Below are 6,830 nucleotides of genomic sequence, written 5' to 3'. Positions count from 1 at the left end.
AGGAAAGCAATGGACTAGGAAAAACGTTAACAGCTATCATAGAAAAAAAAAAAAGAGATTGCTTTCCTTAATATATAAAGAGCTCCTACAAATCAAAAAGAAAAGACAAATGACCCATTGAAAAAATGGGCAGCCAACATTGTCACGAGCTGTGCTGGTTGCCTGCTGTGGTAGCCACTTCTCCCTCCAGGTAGATCCAGGGCTGCTCAGGCCGCCTCCACCTGTCCAGTGACCTAGACTCTGGAATCCTCAAGGCCTATCACAGTTCAGTTAAATACCTTCACACTAATCAATAGCAGGTAAATACCTCCACTGTACATCTCCAGAATGTTCCATCCCCCCCACTGAGACTCTGTCCCCATCACATACGGACCTCCCTCTCCCCAGCACCTGGAACCACCATCTACTCCCTGTCTCTCAGAATCTGACTTCCCTAAGGACCTCACAAAAATGGGATCATGCAATATTTGTCTTTTTTTATTGTCTTGTTTGACAATGTTTTCAAGGTTTGTCCATGTGGTAGCAAGTGTCAGAACTTCCTTTTTTGGGCAGAGTGATATTCCATTGTATGGATGGATCACCTTGTGTTCATCTGTTCATCCTTTAATGGAACTTGAGTTGCTTCCAACTTTTGGCTATTAGGAATAGTGCTACTGTGGACATGGGTATACAAATACCCTTTTGAGTCCTTTCTTTCAATTTTTTTTTGGTAAAAACCCATAAGTGGCATCACTGAGTCATCTGGCCATCATGTTTATCTTTTTAAGGAGCAAACAGACTATTTTCCACACCAGCTGCACCATCTCACTTGTCCTCATCTACAGTTCTTTCTTTTTTTTAAAAAAATATTTATTTATTTATTTATTTGAGAGAGAGTACAGAGCAAGAGAGATAACACGAGTTGGAGGGAGGGAGGGGCTGAGGGAGAGGGAAAAGCAGGCTCCCCGCTGAGGAGGGAGCCCGACTCTGGCTCCATCCCAGGACCCGGAGATCATGACCTGAGCTGAAGCCAGAGGCTTCACCATCTGAGCCGCCCAGGCGCCCCTATCTGTGGTTCTTTCAATATAAGAAGATAAATTCCTTATTGGCAAAGCCAGTTGAGTCACATTTTTCTGTTCCTTGTTCCCCAAAGCATCCTAAATAATACAGATATGAATAGGTACTTTTATAGATGAGGTATGATTGGCCAATAAACATATGAAAATATGCTCAGCCTAAGTAGTTAAGTAGGGAAATGCAAATTGCAGTAACAGTGATATAATTTGTGCCTATTAGATTGGCGAAGAGTGAAAGGATTGATAGCAGGTAATGTTGGCGCGGGGTGGTGCACAGGAGTTCCCGGTCGCCACGGGAGGAAGCATTAGCACAGCATGTGGGGGGGCGGGAGGCGCAGTTTGACGGTATCGCTAAAAATTTACAGGCGCACACCCTTTAACTTAACAATGCCAGTTCAACCTGTTCTGTAGAAGCACTTGCACGAATATACCAAGAAGTAAGTCACTGGAAAGATGTTGACTTGGAGCAATAGTAATAGCAAAAATGGGAAGTAGTCCAAATTGCTTCCAAGAAGGACTTGGAATAATAAACCGTGACACAGTGGCATTGTGGAAACCAGGCAGCTGTGAGGAGCTTTCTAGCTAAGTGTGCAGACACGGGGGAAAAAAAAAAAAACCAACCCAAGATAATCAGTAAAAAGTTCAGTGCAAAACAAGTCACAGAATAACGCAGACAGTATAATTGTACTTACGTAAAATCTATCGGAAGGTATATCACCCGCTGTGTGGATCCACATGCAAATCCGTGGACAAGAGCCTATAAAGGAACAGGGTAAAGTATTAACAGTGGTTCCTCTGTAGAGAGAAATTGGGATGGTGGGAATAGAAAGAGCAGGTTAACTTTGTATTCTGTTTGAACATTTTTTTTACAGTGTATTACTGTATTGTATGATTTCTTAAAAACGCAAGCCACTCTGATGTTCAAAGTCAAGATATAGAAGGGATGTGTTGTGGGAAAAAAAGGTTTCATTGTAGGAGGGGTGGTTTTGCCCGACCGGACTCCTCGGAGGCCGGCCCTACTTCACAGACTCGAGCAGCCCAGGCTCCCAGGCCACCAAGCAAGGTCGGTGCCCCCAATTTCTCAGCCTGGGACCCAGCGGAGGCTGCAAACAGAGAACGGGGCTCACAGGACCCGGGAGGCTTCCGCAGCCAGGCAGTCCCCAGGCTTCCACCAGCGAAAACACCAGTCACACGTACCTCCAGGTGGCTTCCTACCTGGTGTCACTCCCAGAGTTCTGGCCTCTACTTGGAGCCTGCTGCCCCAGGAGGTCTGAAATTCTAGCCACTGCAGCCATGTGTCTGAACCCTGTGACTGATCTGCTGCTGCTGTTTGGCTGGAAACCTACCTTCCTGCTCTTTTGTTTGTTTTTGTTGGTCCCTGACAGCTCTGAGGGATGATGGCTTACCTTGTGGGAGGGGTGCTGAACTCAGGAGATGCCATGGGCTTCATTCACCTGTCAGGGTTCTGGGTGAAGAGTTCCACTGGTACAAGTCAGAAGGCCCAGGAACCTGGCACCCAGAGAAATAATTCATGTATTTTACTTTATGCACTTCCACATTTTTCACAGCCACATCAGCTATAGACCTGAGGGGTGTCCCCTGGTATCCTTACTTGTAGAATGGGGATGGGAATACCTGGCTCAGAGGGTTGAGACGGGGATTAAGTGAACTGATGCACAATGTAAGGGCTGAGATCAATTAGCCTAGAGCAAGGGGCAAGGGCACAGAAGATAGATGATTTGACCCAATCCAGACATCCTGGAGGGCTTCTTATAGGAGGGAACAGAGAGCTGAATTTTGAAGGCTATCCCAGTTACTGTTGCTGTGTAATAAAAACACCCAAATTTAGTGGTGGAAAAGAACCAGTTCATGTTCATACACTCCGAGCCAAGAATTTGGACAAAGCACAACAGGACCGGCCTGCCCCTGCTTCACCAAGCCTGCCCCCGCCCCCTTGGGAGACTTGAAGTCTGGGCATGCTGGGACTGGAATCACCTGAAGGCACCTTCACTCACAGGTCTGATAGCTGGTATTGTCTGTTGGCTGGGACCTCAGCTGTGCTGTCAGCTGGAATGCAGACCCGGGGTCTGTGTTCTCTCAGCATGGGCCGCTTGGCTTCCATCATGGCCTGGAAGCATCCCAAGAGAACCAAGTGGAAACTTTATCACCTTTTATAACCTAGCCTTGGAAGTCACAGTCACATAGCATCATTTCTGCCATAGCGATAACTACCTAGATTCAAGGGGATAAGACCTCACTGTAGATGAAAGGATTGTCATTGTAAGAAGATCGTGTGAAATGAGAGATACTGTTGCTGCCCTTTTTTTTTTTTCTTTTGAGAATATAATCTGCCACAAAAGACCAGCGGCAAGTAGGAGGTACCTATTCCAGACAAAGAGGGTAAGAACATGTTCCCTGGGCTGCCTGGGACTGTTGTACAGATCGTGCACTGTACAAAGGCACCCAGCCAAGAGGGCAAGTGGGAGCTGAAACCCATCCTGTCCTCCATTCACTGAACTCTATTTCTCATCACAAAGCTGCATCTGCTCAGAGAAAGGAGAGACTTTTCCTTTGCAAAGGTCATTGTCCACTTACTAAGGGGAGTGCCTGCAGAGTTGTGTACACTCAGAAGAGCATACTTTTCCAACATCCACAAAATAATCACATGGGCTGGCCGTGGTTCTGGTTGATCCTGTCGTGAAGAAGGGTAGGAGAACTAGAGACTGGAACAGGAAGTGGGGAAAGAGGAGAAGAGGAAAGAGGATGGGAGGGGAAGGAGAGGATGGGAGTGTAGGGCAAGGGAGGAGAGGGCTGCAGAGGTCAAAGGCTCAAGACTCAGGCTGAGCCCCAGCGGCTCTTCTCCTCTGTTGCCTTCAGCTCCCCAGATATACTCACCCAGAAAGTAGTTTCCATGTCGTTTCAGCCTCCTCTGGCCAGGATTCTAGTTTGTTCTGGTCCCAAATCTGGTGTTTCTGATGTCACATAGAGATCATTATAAACATGGAGCAAACCCTCAACTCAGCAGAGGGACAGAGGTAGGATGGGGCCAAGAAGCCCAGACTCCAGGTGTCAGTGGGGACACAGCCTATCCTGAAAAAGAGAAGGTAAGAATCAGGACACTGTCCCTCCTTGGGAGATTCGGGCCAACGTCCTTCAGAGGCCCTAAGTCCTCCTCCTGAGACCAGAGGAGAGTACTCCATGTCCCTTTGCTTAGCATTTCATCATTTCTTCCCAGTTTCCCTTTATGGAGATGCGGCTATTTTGAAGACTGCTCAGCGCTATAAAAGTAAAGCCAGAATCGCATGTCTGGGCTTCCACAGAGCCCGCTGTAGGAAACGTGGAGCACAAAAGCTATTTATACAGTGAAGGGAGCATTTCGGTAAGAAACTTACAACCGGTGTTTAGAATTAATTTAGTGCCTTGTCTGCTCCAAGGACATATGCTATGTGTCTGGAATTATGACACCTCCAACACCATATGTGCGTGTTCGATGTGTCCGGGAGGGAGCTGGGAGCCTCCTGGCACACACACACCGGCGCGCTCCGTGTGTAGGCAATGATCACACCTCCCCGAGTGTGTGAATGCCGCCGCCGCCGCCGCCGATGCATCTAGAATCCCGCAGTCTTTGGAAATAAGTGGGCATATGGCAAGTGTCTCGCATTTTGGCACCAGCCACAGAAAATAAACGGTGGCATGCCATCCAGAGTCGGGCAGAGTGTGACCCACACTGTCTTTGCTGTCTCCACTTCACATGATGTGGTGGGTTCCCAGCTCAGAGAGGGCAGGCGGATGTCTCCAAGGGCCTCAGCCGAACGCACTGGAGCCCGCAGAGAGCCTGCTGGCATCCGACACAGGGATGGGGACCCACCTGTTCCGTACCTGGCAGCTCTCACCAGTTTCACCTCTGAAGCGCTGAAAAGGCAAGGGGTACATCTGGTAGAGGATCTTCACATAGGGTGGAAGCAGAAAGATGGACCCCTCACGGCAGAGGCAGGGTCACAGGTAGGCCCTCACAGATCATTCTGGAAGGAATTGGGGAAAGCAGTGACTCAGTGGTCATCAACCACGTGTGGACTCATTGTCCCCATGGTGCCCAGACATACTGAGAAGCCCCACGATCCTTCTCTACGGTCCCTGTGGGGGCCACAAATTCTCATAGGTACTCAGCAAATATTTACTGAGTGCCCTTGGAGGAGTTAGTTATGCAGAAAAGAACAAGAGAAGCAAACACTCGTTTTCATGGAGATGACATTGTAATCGGGGCGATGGGAGGACATGTCAGCCTGCTCTGGCCAATGTAGCAAGATACCACAGACCAGAGGCTTACACAACAGACATTTCTTTCTTTTTTTTTCCTTTAAGATTATTTATTTATTTATTCATGAGAGAGAGAGAGAGAGAGAGAGAGAGCGAGAGAGGCAGAGACCCAGGCAGAGGGAGAAGCAGGCTCCATGCAGGAAGTGTGATGTGGGACTCGATCCCAGAACTCCAGGATCATGCCCTGGGCAGAAGGCAGGCGCTAAACTGCTCAGCCACCCAGGGATCCCCCAGATATTTATTTCTCAGAGTCCTGGAGGCTGCAGTCCATGAGGAAGGTGCCAACAGGGTTGGTTTCTGGTAAGAGCTCTTTTTGGCTTACAGGAGGCTTGCCCTCCCTCTGTGCACCCATGGGGAGAGAGAGTGATCCTTGGTGTCTCTTCCTCTTCTTATAAGGTCACCAGGCCTGTTGGATTGGGGCCCCACTCTCAGGATCTCATTTAACCTAATTATTTCCTCAAAGTCTTCATCTCCAAATACAGACACATTAGGAGTTAGAGCTTCAACATATGAATGGGGAGGTGGTACACAATTTAGTCCATTACAGGGGAAGAGAGAGATGCAAAGTAGTAAGTCCATCACATCAAACATTAGAAGGAAAGTACGATAAGGAAAAATGAAGCAGGGGAGGAGAATGGAAGAGTGCAGAGTGGGCTTATAAATTTAATGAAGGTGCTTGAGGGGACATTTACATAGAACAAGCCATTCAGCCCTGCAGAGACAGGAGGGTCAGGGTGTCCAGGACAGGAGACACAGGTGCAAAGGTAGAGAGTGGCAGGGAGGCCAGCTGGCTGGAGGGGTCAGTGTGGTGGGTGAACCAAGTTCTCAGGGGGCAAATGAGCTTGGGCCAGCAGTAGGGAGACACTAAGGAGGAAATCTAGTGGCATTCAGGGCAAAGCAGCAACAAAACCTGCTGCTGGGAGAGAGAATATTCTGTATCAGGGAAAGGTTAAAACAACATTTTTTTTAAAAAAATAGAACTCAATGAGTTCTTGCTTTAGTGTCTGATTTTCAGTTGCACTGGGGACCCCATAGACAAAGCACAAAGTCATAGTCAGGGGACCTGGGCAGAAGCCCTCACTCTAGGATTGAGGATGAGCCACTTAACGGTCCTGCTAGTGCTAGCATCTGGGCAGTGTGGTGTCACAGCATCCACAGTAACTGCCACGAGGCTGTGTGTCAAGTGCAGGCTGAGTGAGGAGGGTAGTTGTCAAACTGAGCAGGGACAATCATATAAGATGGGCGACTTGCATGGTGCTGTTTCCATGGAATGTCCCCCACAGCTGCCCCCTCCCTGCAGCTAGTGACTTGGAATGGTTTTTCAGTTTTCATTCAACATTGACCAAATTCCTCTTCAAATTATGCAAACTAAAAATCAACTCACAAGCCAAAAATAATATTGCCAAATATAGCACATAAGAACTTAAAAAAAATTTAGGTTTTTTTTTTTTAATTTAT

General features: G+C 47.9%; 1 long non-coding RNA gene across 3 annotated transcripts; it reads right to left on the bottom strand.

The window, feature by feature from the left end:
- Window positions 1–547: 547 nt before the first annotated feature.
- Window positions 548–4,328, bottom strand: LOC144318163 (uncharacterized). 3 transcript variants are annotated; one of them, XR_013383990.1, is made up of 6 exons: window positions 3,951–4,328; window positions 3,651–3,747; window positions 3,071–3,183; window positions 2,462–2,564; window positions 1,748–1,812; window positions 550–1,136 (listed from the first exon to the last, which is right to left on the bottom strand). It is a non-coding gene; the product is annotated as an uncharacterized LOC144318163 (long non-coding RNA). The 3 variants fall into 3 exon arrangements; XR_013383992.1 differs by lacking the exon at window positions 3,651–3,747 and having other exon boundaries at window positions 548–1,136; XR_013383991.1 differs by lacking the exons at window positions 3,071–3,183; window positions 3,651–3,747 and having other exon boundaries at window positions 556–1,136; window positions 3,951–4,319.
- Between the last annotated feature and the right edge of the window lie 2,502 nt (window positions 4,329–6,830).

The sequence above is a fragment of the Canis aureus genome, chromosome 8 (assembly GCF_053574225.1).
Source record: "Canis aureus isolate CA01 chromosome 8, VMU_Caureus_v.1.0, whole genome shotgun sequence".
NCBI classification, from domain to species: domain Eukaryota; kingdom Metazoa; phylum Chordata; class Mammalia; order Carnivora; family Canidae; genus Canis; species Canis aureus.
The sequence above is the reverse complement of the archived record's forward strand: the minus strand, read 5'-3'. Positions and strand labels throughout refer to the sequence as shown.